The following is a 15,686-nucleotide window of genomic DNA, read 5'->3' as shown; positions in this document are numbered from 1 at the left end:
CATTTCTAACAAAGCAACAAATCCTAGTTTTACTTTTATACATTTTTATTGTTTAATTTTCTTGTATTTGTAAAGGAGTAGACTTTGAAAATCAGTTATTCTTTTATCCTCCATGACGTTGTTTCATATGGGAACGTGGAATAGATAGAAGCAGTTTTCGTGTCTGACTGTACGTATATTTTTAATATTTGAAGAATTAAAGATCAAATTGCTGGGATCACGAAACGGAGCACGGTACATCATAGAATTACGACGTGAAGGCAACAGCGTTATAGGGAAGAAAGTTGTTGCACGTGTTTTATGAATATCGATTGCACGTAACACAATATGCTATGGAACTTGTTAAACTTTTAGCCATTTAAAAAACAAAGCAATAGATTTGAAGGAATAGATTGAAAAACATATTTTTTCATAAATTAATAAGGAAAATGAATCCATAAAACCACGAAACAATAGAATCATATTAAAGGTAAAGTTAGAAAGCTAAATTCTTTGCAAAATATTCTTTTTTTTCTTACGAAGATCGCTAGAGATGACACCGAAATTAAATGCGCATAAATTCGAAGATGAATCGGACAAATTCCTAGTAGAAATAGTATGACTATTAATTATTATTTTATTATTACATTATATCTCACGATCACAACTAATTTCCACCATATAAATCGTTAATTTAAAAACCTGGTATCGTCGAACACAACATTCCAATTCATTAGCAGTAGAGTCAAAATAATCCCCAAATCTGAAAATCACCCACGATCACATAATCTCCAAATTCTCCACTGAAGGATCGGCAATCCGACTTTCATCAAGTTCGAGAACAAGCCACGCTCCTCTTGGTTCATCTCCGTATGCACGGGATAAATGAGGACGCAGGCAGGAACCCCCTAATAAATACCGAGTTTCTCCATCACTGGCGTCTACCTTGCCTGCCACCCTCTCCAATCAGGCATCAGACACGATCCTCGGAGGTAGTCTACCAACCTTCCTTCCTTCCTTCCTTCCTTCCTTCTTTCCCTCCTTCCTTCCTTCCTTCCTTTCTTCCTTCCTTTCTTTCTTGCTTCCTTCCTATCCTCTCGATTCCTTTCCCTTTCTTCTTTTCTTTCTCCCTTGCCAAAGCAATCTTCCATCCCCGGAGTAAGACATTGAGGCACCTGCTAGAGTCCAGCTCAATCAGGGAGTATAGCGTGGCGGAGAGGAGGCAGAAGGCGGTAGTGGGAGAGCTTGCACGGTATACTGAGGGAACTGTATCCGGACGGGGCAGGGGCCCTCGACCGACTGGGTGGTCCTACCGCTTCAGTTGTGTTCCGACGCGCTTCAAGCCAACACTACGAACACTATTTCGATCCAAGCGTCGTGTCGTGTGCTCCTCTCGTCCAACGGCACCGCCAGAGCCAGACGACCGCCAGGGAATAAGCAGAGTCCTACCGGTTCCACGCAACCATTCGATCGTCGACGAGACACTGGATCGCCAGGTTTTGCTCCTGCTTCATCTAATCGATCCTCTAAGCATCGAAAAAGTACGAGGAAAATAGGAGTTTCTATGGGAAACGTAACGTGTGCCGCGAGTTTAATCACGTCCGATACAGTTTGACGTTCTTTGACCATATTTGATGTCGTTTGATGTCGTTTGACGTAGTTTGACGTAGTTTGACATTGACGTCAAGCGTGTACGAAGATTACATGGAGGTTGTGCGAGGAAGATTTACGATAAGAAGGATAATTCGAGGATAAGTGCGGTTAAAAAGATATACATATAATAATATATAAGTAATAGAAGAAGAGAGATTCGGAGGGATCGATTTCTAAGGAGCTGATTGGTGAAGTTGGAAAGTGTCGGAGGTAGAAAGCTCGTTCCGTGGGAGGAATCGTGTGTTGTAGGGGAACCGAGGGCGTCTGTCAGGCTCGCGGACCTGTCAAGTCGAGGATTGGCTGACGTGATCGTCCAGATTGTTAATAGTCGGTGACGGCTCGTGGAACGTAGGAACTCCTCGTCGTTCCTCGAAGATTCTCCTGTAAACCTACGATTCAAACGATCCTCTTAAATTCCATTTACAGATTCTTTGGATTACTCGAATTATACTCGTGTATATTCACTTTGGATTATCATTTGAACTGGGTTGTTCCCATGAAAATGGTTTCACGAGGTAATTCGTAATTGGCGATTCGGTAAATCACAGGATCGAAAGAAATTGTTGTGGTGTGGGGCGACCGGTTTGTTTCTCCGTGAGACGATCGGCCGATGATCGGTTGCAGCCGGATAAACGACGAGATAATTCTTCGGCGGTGAAGTGAAACGATTCGATCGGAAGGTGCGAAGGAAGGAGATGGTATAAGGGACGATAACGACAAGGTGGCACGGGCTGTAATCAAATGCAGGTTTATTTAGAACGGACGCTTTGATAAAGTGGTTAGTGCGAAAGCGTGGATCGAGCCAATCATACCTGATTGCCCGGACGTGAGTTGTGCGAACAGAAAGAGAAAGAGGAGGAGAGACGTAGAAAAGGCGAGGATATAAGACGTGAGTGGAGTCGAGGGAGGAGGGACGCGATCTCCAGAGGAGAGTCTCGGAGAATTGCGCACGGACACGTTCCAGATGAAGATGTCCGATGCTGCGCCACGTGATTCGTAGATCGACCCTCGATTTCTCGATTCGATAGACTCGCCTGATTGGGACCGATTACCGAGAGTGAAGGAAAACAGCTTCTGGTTCTTTAACGTTCGTTTTCGTTCCTATACCATTGATGGAGTTGAAGATGTGAAGATCGCCCATTGGGGGAAACAGGGTGAGTTATCATCCTCTCTTCTTGGAATTGCTAGATTCGTTATCGTAGGTTACGTGATATAGATGTCGAAAAGAGCGACGTGATTTCTTACTACAATAGATGCTGATTTTGAAGGAGGCTGAAATTGATAGAAGCGTCCGATGTAGTTTTTACGCATGAAAGTTATATATATTTCCAATCGTTATTTACAGTGTCACAAACTTCTAGAACTCTGTTTTATTATCGTGAAATCTCCAAACGATACTGTCGAATATTTCCAAACATTTTCTGATAATATCAGTCATAAAAGATGAAGATCGACTCTAATGACACGCTTGGTAATTCATAAATTTACTCCGAAGTTAGTACGCGTGTGTAAGAGAATAGGCTATGACTTGACATCTATACACGTAAACGAACGCTTCTTGCTTGTTGTTTGAAGAGTCGTCCCTCTCATTGTACACATTTCCTTAACTCGAACTAAAAGTTGCGCCTGAGAATTTCTAAATATAAAACACCAAACACTGTCAACAAGAAACAAAAAACATCATTTTTCTTCACCATCGAGATCAAACGATCTTCAAGCGTAATTCAATCGACAAAAGTCTAGCCAATCCTCAAATTTACTAAATCTACATGAGACGCGCTTGGAAGGAAAACCGAATCATATATCCTAACCATTCTCTGACGCAATGTTGCACAACAAAGCTCATCCTGCTCGTGTTTTCTCGCCGGAATTTCCCGGATATTCGTGCTGTTGGATGCACGAGGAAGAGCATTTCGTTCGTGATCGTCGAGAGTCCAGGTATGCGCACCGACCACAGAACCCTATTCAGCGTTCTTTCTTATTCTTTCCACCGGCGGAGTTTCACCAGAAGAGGGACCAGGTCCGTTTCGACAGCCACGAGACGCCTAATTCCTAATTCCTATTCTCGCCGTTGCTCTCTGGCCATTCGGACTCAGAGTTTCGTTCCGAAAAGGGACACAAGGCGTTGCTTTCTCGAATTCGAAGCCGACCAGCGCCACAGAGAGAGAGAAATATCTCTATTATTGTCATGGAGATGACCGGCTGCAGGAAGAATGGGCGACGAGGGCGAGAGACGTTCACGAAGGGAAAAACGATGTACATAGTCGTTTGCAGCTTTTCAAAACCGACGAGAGAACGCGTAACGTGACGTGGAGGAAATTATTCCGGGTGATCTGCATTTCCATAAAAGGCAATAACGAAGGAGAATGAACAGTGTCGTCGGTTTTCCTTTCCAAGTACTAATAGGACGACGCCGTGACGGATGCTTCGGAGGATTCGTGGAATCTTGGAAAGAGTCATATGGGTTTTGAATGATGCGAGTTAGGCAGTTGTTTTCATTTTCTGCTGGAACAGGATGTTTAGAGTCGGGAGTCGAAGCAATGGGGATTATTGAACGAAGAAGAAATTAATTATGGCGATTTGCATTTCTGTTGTTGGCTTTTTTCAAAAGATATAATATTAGAATGTTTGGACGTGGGTTACGTTCTCTGGGAGAATAGAAGGTGTATATTTGGAATCGAGAGTTGGGAAAATGGAGACCTTTAAACGAAGGAGAAATTAACCAAATCAAATTATAACATTACGACGTTTGGGTAACAATTCTTACCTTTCAACGTAGATGTATGACATTCGAAATCGAGAATTAGGATACTAGGAATTTTTAAACGAGGAAGAAATTAATAGTCTGAGATACGTTTGGTACTTTCTTTTAACAATGGACGTGTAATTTTCTTTCTTACTGATAAAAAGAAAAGCGTTATATATGTATAGTAACAATAGGAATTGCGAAACTTGAACCGTAAAATTTTTTAACTCCAATCTCCGTATTTGGAATTAAAATAACTTCTAAGCAATCTAAGAATACCATCCATAACGCATAATGCGATAATTGCGGCGGTCTGTGTTCGAGGAAGGCAATTTCGAATTAAAAAGAGGCGCTCGTCGAAAGAGTTTTGTTCGATACACCACTCGAATATCGCGATCGAACCTGTTATCTCGTTGATAAGAGCATTTAAGGAGGCGGAAATTACTCGCGTCGACTTTCACAACGTTCTACGATCGTTATAATTGATAACGTACGCCAGTGTTATTCGTTACAATTATAATCTCGTTCGATAAAGCTTGCCTCATTTCTTAATTGCACGTGTTGACTTTGTTCACATTGTTTTCACGGTAGGAACTCGGGGGAATAAGGATTTATCCAAGCAACGTCATAAACATTTGCCGCAATTATCGGACAAGATAACAGGTTCTGAACGCATCCTACGAGATATAATGTAATATTCGAGAAATTCAGCGTGCCGACCTCGCTGGTAATAAACTGCAAGCAAAAATTCCTCAACGTGTACGCTGGTCACTGGATCTTTGTTTTATCAAAAGACACGCTTCCTGCATTATCGAATGTAAACTTTCTTATCTCTTTATTAAATTACCCCTTTAGTCGTTGCCCGATGAAGATGTTTTTCGTGGTGAGGATGATCGTGGAAATTTCGAGCCAAAATTCTCCTCTTCCTCGCGATTAGATCTTCCAATCAGCTTATATCATGTGGATATATAAAACGTAATTTAAGCATCGTTCTTCTTTCAATTTTCAGAAAGAATTATTAATAGAAGTTATCGGTGAACAACCATAAGTTTACCATTAACGATCACTAAGATTTCCAGCACAGTATTAGGTCAATATTAGAATGCATCATTAACAACTGTCACGTATCATACATATTTCGTAGCTATATATTCGTAGCTATATTCTATAAATAGAACTTAAACCTCTTCTATTCAATCGATATCCCATTACTATTTATATTCAAAATATTTTACAAATACTTCTCTAATAAGCATTTCGTCTATTGCGAGTCAAAGATTAATTGCCGAAAAGTAAATGAACAATTACATAGCGCTTCCGTCGCAAAGAAATTACAAAGTATTGTTAACAAATAAATGTCCAATATAAATCACCAATGTTACATAGAAATTTGCTTTAAAGCAGAAATTCTTTGTTTGACGTTGAAATTAATTATTTGGAGAAGGTAGTTGAAAGGTAAAAATATTGAATCCGTGACAAAAGGATTAAAGCAACGCGTGAAGGTGACAAAAGACGAGTGAGCAGGGAAGAAAATGGCGCGGTTCCGCAACGAATAGGAACCGCCGCGCCGGTGCCGGCGGGCAATCGTACAGACGGATGGACATAACACGGGAGAACCAGTTCTCTCATTTCATTGCGTTCGTTGTCCGATAATGACGCATAGCGCGGCACGCACGTTGTAGCGCCCGAGCAAACATCGCGAGGAGTTTTCCTCCCACGTTTCATTCTCCACTGAAACTTTCCCTAGATCTCCGCATATGCTTACGATAAAAATAGAAAGAGTAGAGTAGAGTAGAGTAGAACCGTGTAAATTATGATGATTGCAATTGTCAGACTGTTTGACTTTCATCGCGTCTTGATGATATTGAATTTTACACGTTGAATCCAGCAGTTCACTGATTTCCACACTTTCCAACCTAAATTCTTTCTTTTCAGCGAAAGAAATATTCTTTCGCATATAATTTGTTTCTTAGATGCTGAAACTGGAGGAAATTAAAAAATTCTTGAAAAAAAAAAAAAAAGGAAAATGTTTCGGGATAATAAATTTGAAATTGATTTAAATCAATTTAATTGACACTATTGGGAATCTAATAGAAATGAAAATTCGATGACCGAGAAGGGTTAATATCTTTGATAATTAGCGAGTTAGAGGATTCCATTTTATCCAGGATAAAATATATTCCATTTTTTCATTGATGAAGAAACAGGCTTCTTCAAAAAATAATAAAATCGATCGACTAATGTTCATAGAAACAACAATCTCGTTAACGTCCCACAAAAAAAAAAAAAAAAAAAAAAAAACGATCACTCCACTACAAAGTGCTAGATCACCGGATCGATTAAAATCATTCTTACAAAATGCAAAGCTTATATACTCGCACAGATTAATAAAAAAAAAACATCACGCGAGATCTTTCATCGTGATATACATATAAAAATCGATGATTCAACGATCCTGTCAAGAGCACGCTACCAGCATAACCAGAAGCCGGGAGTAGACCGTATCAATCTTTCGGGGACATTATAATTCTCATCGTGGTGGCCGCTAAAATCGCAAATAACTGTATTACGAGCGGCGCAATGCCGCGGTGGGCATAACAAGAAAGGGGTAGGATGAAGAGAGGGGAGGAGGGAGAGGGCGATCGACGCGCGGTCGTAAGTAATTCGAAGTAACGTCCCTTTAATGAAATTACATCCTATTTGCATCCATAATACGGTGCATGACGAAGAATGGTCGGGCTCCCAATAAAAACTCATTAATTTCCCCGTCCCTCGATATCATTCCGGTTTGTAGCCTCGCCACGTTTGCTGTTCGCCACCAACGACAAGGGAGAACAAGATGAAAAAGTAACGCAAAACCAAATATAAAACACACGACGAAAAAAAAAAAGAAATTTAAAAGAGAGAGAGAAAGAAAAAAAAGAAGAGGAAGAAACTGGGCGAGAAAAGAAACAAGTTGGCGAGACGTGATCGATCTTTCGAGCGTATCCGAGCGCATGTACGAACGAGTTTACCTGTTACCACATGTTAATCGCCGCGTCGCGGACTTTCCTCGCCCCCTTTTGCACGCCACGCGAATACACGCGAGCGTGCGACTCGGGCAGAAGCTCGCACTTGCTCGAATACGGACGCTCCAGTAATTAGCGGACTGCTCGTACGGACGTTAATAGACGTGTCTAAGGATTATGTTAAACGGCGACGATTATCTGCCCTGCGGACCACTTTGCGCGCTTACGAAGACGCGTGTGAATGAAAAGCGCGTACACGAGTTGGATTAGGTTTCGGTTGAGAGTGCTTTCGTAGTACATATTGCGCGCACATTCCAGAGCAACAGCGTGCTTGTTCTGTCAAATTATATGATAGACGAGCGACATCGACGATGCGCTTTTTAACATCGGTCGTTGTTGGAGATGATAATCTTGCTTGTATCTTGTGCAGCCTTTACGAAGTTCGATTGGATGGTCTATTGACGTTTGAGGAGACAACTTTTCGTGCAGATGTTAGGAAAATACGAGATAAACAGACAAGAAAGTAAAGCGAATTTCTAAATAGACGGAAATAGGAGAGAATATAAAAATGACGCTATCAAGCGTTTTGTGAGTAAATTTCTTCGGAAGCAAATCGAAATAGGAACTCGAACGAAGCTAACGTCTCTATGATTACCTTTCGCGCCCTTCGTTTTACGATTCTCGCCTGAAAAAGCATACTTTCGGCATTCGTTTGCTTTCGAAATCTACGAAATTACCGGAGAAGTGATATTCCGGCGCAGAATTCTAAAATAAGCCGCGCAAAGCCTTCCAGACTTGGTTCCAAGAGCTTTCAACGCCGAGCAACAGTTCATAAACTACGCGCCGTCGACGCGATGACTTCATCTACGCGCCCCTGTGCATTCCTTCGTTGGTATAACGAGAACGAAGAAACGAACATACGTTCGGACATGCTCTCGCGAATATGAGACACGATCGTGTCTAAACTTTTGCCACGATCAGACCATCGAAAAAGAGAGAATCGAAGGATGAAGAGATAGGGACAAGGCTACCGAAACGATTCTTCGTGGCAGCCATGATCTATAATACAAACTGTTTGAGAATCGACGAACAATCGAACAACGAATCTATGTATTTCTTTCAACTTGTACGAGCTTCTTCCAGCGTTCGACGATCGAAATCACGAAACCCATCGTTTGACGATGAACGATTAAAAATTCGGTGGACAGTAATTAATGAATCGGCCGGGTTGTCTTCGATGAAATTACGAGACGAGGATGATCAGAAATGAGTAATTGATCGTGGAAAGCGGTAAATATCGAGGCGAGCTGTGGCGTAATTAAGCAATGTTTGATGGAAGATTTATGATCGGCTACGAGCTGCACGTTTTTGTATTTACGAAGTGTTCATTAGGTATGCAGCCTAGAGTGTTCTAATGAGAACGTTCTATAAGAAATATCAAGTTAGAAATGATTGCTTTATCCGTTACTATCCCTCATTTATTAGTCTCTTAACGCTTTGTGATTAGAGAGGAAGAAATTAATAATTCCTTAATGGAGCCAATAAACGATTCCGCTCACAAAAACCAACCATCTCTTACGCTTGAATACACGAAGAATATAATAAGGAATTCAGACTAATTAAACCAAAGACCTATTTCTATATCTATGAAACAAAAGTCACTTTAAAAAATACACGCTTCCTCCTAGCTATTATCCCCAAACAAAAACCATCGTCTCTCTATGTTCTTTCCTCATTTCAAAGAATCCTTTGAACATGGCAATGCAAAACTCGAGCCGCATTCCACGATACGAAGAATACTTTAACCCAGATCCCTTTTTTCTTCCACCCTCGATTACTCGGTGAACGCGTAACGATCCCAAGGAAGAAGAGAAGGGAGAACGCCACACGAATGTGACGAGGATGGCGATCGCTGGCAAAAGTTAATCCGCCGGGCGTCAAAGCGCCGCGAGCCGTCCCTGGAAGAGATCGCGAGACGACGGGTTGTTTGCTCTCGCTCGGATTTTACGGCTCCGACAGGCCAGGCCGGACAATTACTGGTTGTTAAACTCTCCGACTGCATGGGCAAAAGCGATCGCAAAAGTCTCTCCGCGGCATCGCATCCCGCGACCATCGGCAGCTGCAACTGCGCACTTTAAGAATCACCATCCACGCACACCGGTTTCTGTATTTATTTTTGCGCGCTCCATCCTACTCGCTCTTACCACTGCCCTCGAGTTTCTCTCTTTGTCCTATCGTGTCTCTTTTTCCCTCCCTCGTTTTGCCTTTCTCTGTCGCCCTTGTGTGTCGGCCGCATCATCGTTCCGATTTATGAACGACGATTATTCCCGGACCGAAGGAACGCGAGTGAAAGAGAGAAAGGAGAAAGGAAAATGAGAAGGACGAGGGAAAGGGATCACGCTAAATTACTCATTAATTCGACGTTAATGCAGCGAAAGGGTAATTTGCGCTTTTATGCCGCTCGATGTCCCGGACCGTTTTTGTCCTATACTTCTTTTAATAGAGGTAATTACGCCAAGACTGACAAGCCCCCACCTCAACCATCTTTCCGACCGAAAACATATAAATTTACATGAAGAGCTGGTTCTTCATTTTTTAATGACCGTTCTGCCAATTCTTTCTTTTTGCTTTACCTTGTTGTCTTTACGTAGGGTGGTTGTCATTTTTCGTTATTGCTCCGTCGTCGTTTGATTGTCGTTCTTGTTTAGGGTTGCTTGTCGGCTATCTCGCAGATAATTCTCTGCACGGCTCAATTTCTTAGGCAGTGAAATATATTAAACATTTTAATGTCCGAACTTTCCATAATAAAAACATCGTTTCTTCATCAAACATGTTCGCTCGTAAACAAAGAGTAAAACCACCATGGACATCAATCTGATACTTGAAATTTTTAATTCGTTCGTAAACTGTCCATCGACGCTTGAATTGGTTAAACTTAACGTTCCAAAAGAAACGCTTAGAAGAAAATAGTTTTCTCAAATTTTTCCATTCTGGATGCTTATAAAGACTATGAGTCAGCTGTATAAATAGACCGTATTCAACGACCAAAAACGTTAGCACGTAGATATTTTCACGGATCTACAACGCCTTAACTTGATTCAGCTAATTTGTAACTTGTCAATTGACCGATATCTATTATTAATTGGTAGATTAGTGTATAAAAAAGCTTCGATACAAGATTTATTCTTCTTTCAATGAACGAATAAATAGATCACTGTCGCAATATTTCGAACAATCGACGATCACAAAATCCATAAAATATCACGATGAATTTTGCAACATGACAAAATCACTCTCGATGTAAAGTCAAATTATTACTTTAAAGAGAAGAAAACCATTTAATCCATATTTATCGTCTTAAATCACTATTTTAAACAAAACAATGCATTCTCCTTCTGAACCCGGATCTCCCTTCAACAAACCCCATCCAGCGAAAGATCAAACCAATTAAGTTATCCGGGTCGCCGACGTCTTCTCGCCATCCAGAGCTCGAAACGAATTGCAACATGCCCTCCGTTATACCAGAAAACCTTCGACCTTCCATAATCAAGATACTCAAGAATCAAGATATACTTTTCAGAATTTGTGTACCACACACACACACACACACACATACATAAAAGAAGAGAAACGAAGAGGGTGGAAATAAAGAAAGAAGACACAGGGCCCTGTAGGTCGTGGAAGCTGAACAGGATGAAGAAATTACGCGATGAACGCGGATCTCTTAATTCTGACGGGACAAGTTTGCGAGGCTGACCTCCGCTCGGTTTCGAATCATGCTCGCAGCCGATGGACAACCTGCAATTATCTTTGGCAAACTAGAGATCATCGTGATTGCTCGCGCTTCGCCCTCCTCGTGTATTTTCCCAGACACGTCCACGGGATTCGCTTTGATCCCGTCTCGTGCTTTTCCTCCGCGCACGGATTATTAACGAGTCGTGCTCGTGTCGCATCAAAAGATCTCGTTTAATTGGGGAAACCTTGGTATTTGGTCCTCGGTGTCGCGCCTTTTTGGCGACGAGCGTGAGAGATGCGACATACGAAAAAATTCAAAGTGATTTATCGGTCAGCCGGGTGTCGGGAAATTTTGGATCGAAGCGATCCAAATGCAAGTGACGTAAGTTGAAGCTCCGCGCCGTTCAATGACAGGATTTCTCTTATTGTTTTGCGCGCCAGATTTTTCATATCCTCGTCGTTCGTTGACGGAATCTGTCTAGAATATTTGCCAAATATTCTAGATATATCTATTTCTGTATCCATTTTACCAATTTTTGTCTTTCTAATAAAAATTTAGTAGAAATGTATCCGCTTCGGATCTCTGTCCCTTAGGTATCTTTACGTTCGTGGAAAATCTATGAAAAGATTTTAAATATCGAGGTTTCAAACTTATTTTCGGACTGATACAGCTGTAAAATGTTGGTTGCTGCGTAAGGCTTAGATATATTAATCGAATGTTTTATCGTGTTTATGTATTACGCTTGCTATGCATAAACATCTTATTTCCAAACACTTAAAACCTCATTTATCTTGAAGAAAAAATGGACCAAGCGCAGAAAGCAATAAAAATTGGTGTTAACGAGCGAACAGTTGCAAAATCAACTTGTGGACGTAGTCGTAGTTTCACGTTTCACATACGATAGTCATAATCGCTTCATCGATCGCGTTTCCGACCAGGGCGTGCCATTGGTTTTCGTACCATTACTTTTAAATATGGTTTCGAATCGAAATGATGTGTGACTGCTAGAGCTGTCCATGTGTATACAGGAGAAAGCGAGCCGTGCATAGCTCGAATATTCGAGCTGCGTCGAGATCTCGAATATCTCGTATGGCTTAATTATTCGAGCAACGCGGGCAATTGCGAGCACGTCGTACGATTCAAGACATTTCGACATTTCGTTCGAACGACGCTAGTCCGATTATGTGAATAACGATTTTCCCCGATGTACAAAATATTTGTTTATTAATTCACTTGGCCATCCATTTATTTATTTGTCTATTTTATTATTTACATAGTTATTCTTTTACGAGCTGGAAATTTTTGATATTTAATACGCGAGTTTAAAAAATTCTTTTTCTATGTGTTAATTACCTTTAAATATGTAATCGAATATATAATAACTTATATAATATAGCGATTATTTAGGTTGAATTAAAACATCTTTCGGTAAATGTAGGTGTTTTTGAGTTTCGTAACTCGATATTGGTCGTCGTATTAAGATCTCGGTAGCTGAATTTCGGTGATACGAACAACAGTAGCATATACTTCGAATTTATAATGAGTCTCTAGAAACAGGTATTTAAAAACTACTTCTTCTCTATTAGCATAAAGGAGTATTTTAATGGACATCTTATCCTCTGTATTCGCTATGCAAACAAACGTTCGTCGGTTTCTTTATAGATCCGTTTTTTCCTTAGTTACTACATTAACAAATTCTATTCTTATTTCTCATCATCAGAAAACGGAAGGAACTAAAAGGATTCTTCCCAAACGCTGTCGTTAACATTTCAATGCGACAACTTACAACATCGTCGAGCTGAAACCAACCCTTCACGAAATTTACCCCTTTACCTGTCCACAAACCAAAATAGAAACCGCTGTCACTAAAACCGTCAGTTCAACGGATTATTTAGACTTCTTCGCCTCCTGATCACAAAAAGTACCAACCCGAGCGTAAACATCATCCACGAGCCGCTTTTCAACCCCTGGATTTTCCCGATCATCGCTTCGATTATTCCCAACCAATGCAAACAATTAATCCCGGCGTGTGCCATTCTCGCGAACGAAGGTGGTCCTCCTCGAGGATCGATCCAACTCGACAAACTTCAACCCCTTGAATACCAGAAAAACTGGTCAACGAACGAGTCAAGGAAACGCTGTAAGATCATCAAACACCGCTTCTGTTGTTCCAATTGAAAAAATCGAATTGTTTGTCTCACTAGGGGACAATTAACACCACACGCCACCAATGGCGACTTTTTTTATTAGAAATATCGAACAGAAAACGCGAAACCAAGCGGAAAATGATCGAACGAAAATTCAAACAGCTTCGCGTTCCGCTTATGATCGTTTGTTTATTGTTTCGCCCCATTAAAGCGAGTAGTCTCCTGCGTCTTGGCTCGAATAGACTTCGTGAAAGAGGCAAATCATGCGGAAAGTCAGCGCCTGGTATAAAGACATTTCGCGTGCGCCGTTCGTTTCGACGGTTCCGCGAGAGTTGTATGCAAATCGGCCGCCTCGCAGCGCCGCGCCACCGCAGATCGTCTTTGTTCCCCGTTCAGTTTCTGCGGTCGCGAGGGATACGAGAAAGAAAGCAATTGGCGCTTAGAACAACCAGTTTGGGGCCGTTAACGCGGCTTTCGTTGGAAGAGCAGGACGAAGGAGAGAAGAATACACCGCGGTCTCTTTTTCGGGGATTCGAGACAAGCGAAGCGGAAACGCACGCGATTCGATCATTCTCCTCTCATTGACATCCCGCTGAAAGAGACTTTTTAAGGTGAAGCTCTCTATGTTCTCTGATGAAACGGTGTGTGATAGGGTTTCGTCGAGGGTAAGTTAAAACGATTAACCATCAAGGACCGAGCAAAGGCCTATCGTAATTTCTTCAGATTTCGCAAAATTGTCAAATAAAAAAAAAAAAAGATAAAAAAAGAAAAAAAATGTTAAAAAGCTCGAATTACAGAATCCGACGATGTAAATTGATTGCAAAGGATTGCAGATTTTAGCATTTAAATCGCGAATTTAAAATAGAAACATGCTAAAGATTAAGATTATTAAGAAGAGAAAAGTTACGAAACGATGAGAATCTTAAACATAACATAGGGACCATCTCGTGAAATTCAACGCGGGATCTTTCGTACTTCTGCAACCGCAAGCCAGGCTAAAGTCAAGCACGCCAGGTCCATTGACTTTGCAGAACTACCCCTTGGAAGAAAGGGTTCACCGACGCGTGTAAACGTCAGATCTAATCTCAATATCGCCATTGTTTCACCCTTCAATGCGGTTCCATCGACCGCGTAAAGCCCGAAACCGGGCGTGTGCCAACTGCAACGTTGCTTCCACCTTGCGAAACAAAGCCATCGTTAATCAGTGTTCGGAAGGGGTTAACGATCATCGTCAATACGTTGACAGAACCGCGATATCCTATAGGTCTCGATCGACTTCTCGCGTTCAATTACCAGTCGGTCCTACCCTCTCTTTCATCGCCCTTCGCCAACCCTCTAACCTTTTAACTTATCCGCGGCTTCTTGTCCAAAAAAAGAGGCGTTGTCACCGCGTTTCTAACCACAATGAAATCCACCGAACCATAAGTAAATCGACTCGACGTACCCCGTGGACTTTATTGCGCGACAATATAATTATTTTGCGTGCTACTGGTGGCCAATGTTCGACGGGGGATGAAATGGAAGAGGGAAGAGGTTAAACGAGAAGGGGTAGTTGGCAAAAAAGCAGGCGTGTGCCACGGTCGATGGGCAACAATGAGCCGCGAACTCGGCCCGTTTGTTTGCCAAACAATCGGCGCCGCGGCGAAAACAAGGCGAAACAATCGGCTATTGTTTCGAGCCGGGAGAGGCTATCGCGAAGAAAAGAGGGAGGAAAGTCGGCGCCGATGGGAGACGTGAGTATTTCGGGGGTGGCGGAGAGTCTCGACAGAGTGGGAGAGGCTTGTTTATGGTCGCTCGATATATTGTTAATTGACTGACCCCGGGGCGAGACGACGAAACGCGTCACGATCTCGGTCGTGCTTAAAATGGGATCCGCATGGAGAACGATCGGACGATAAAACCTGGTGACTGGCGGAGATACGCGGAGGCGATTGGACTTGCTACTTGTTCGTTACGAAACGATTGTCAAACCGAGAGAATTATTGGAGGAATTACTCGAGCTGGTTGGGCAACTCGGTTCCTCGACTTTGATGTCTCATTTTGAGCACGCTGTTGCGAAGTGTTGCGTCTGAAGCGTTTAGTAAATGAATTTGCTTTTAAAATGTTTCTCGGTTTGAGTGACACTAAACTTTCCAGAAGGATAGATCATTAACTTCTATAACATCTTCATCGTAGGAAGGTGAGATAGGTAATCGCATATTTTGAGGACATTTTTGATAATTGTAACTGGTTGGGCAACTCGGCCTCCTCTACTTTGACGTTTCATTCTGGACACGGGTTTACGACTTTGTGTTGATAATGAGGCGCTTAGAAGATGAATCAGTAAACTCCGTTCTTTCTCTTTTTCTTTTCTTTTTTTTTTTTTAAATTTGTGGACTTGAATAAATATTGAAATGCTTCGAAGAATAAATTATTTA

General features: G+C 41.7%; 1 protein-coding gene across 3 annotated transcripts in view; it reads left to right on the top strand.

Annotated features, from left to right (window-relative positions):
- Positions 1-15,686, top strand: part of Ci (transcriptional activator cubitus interruptus) — a 146,700-nt gene that overhangs the window by 72,093 nt on the left and 58,921 nt on the right. Inside the window, exon 1 of one of the 3 annotated variants that reach the window (XM_072008635.1) lies at positions 633-2,786. The exons of the other annotated variants lie outside the window; for them this stretch is intronic. The gene's annotated coding sequence lies outside the window, so the exon portion shown is untranslated. Of the gene's footprint in view, positions 1-632; positions 2,787-15,686 lie in introns of those variants that run through there. 3 annotated transcript variants of the gene reach the window in all.

The sequence above is a fragment of the Bombus fervidus genome, chromosome 8 (assembly GCF_041682495.2).
Source record: "Bombus fervidus isolate BK054 chromosome 8, iyBomFerv1, whole genome shotgun sequence".
Taxonomy (NCBI): domain Eukaryota; kingdom Metazoa; phylum Arthropoda; class Insecta; order Hymenoptera; family Apidae; genus Bombus; species Bombus fervidus.
This window is presented reverse-complemented; position numbering and strand designations above follow the sequence as displayed.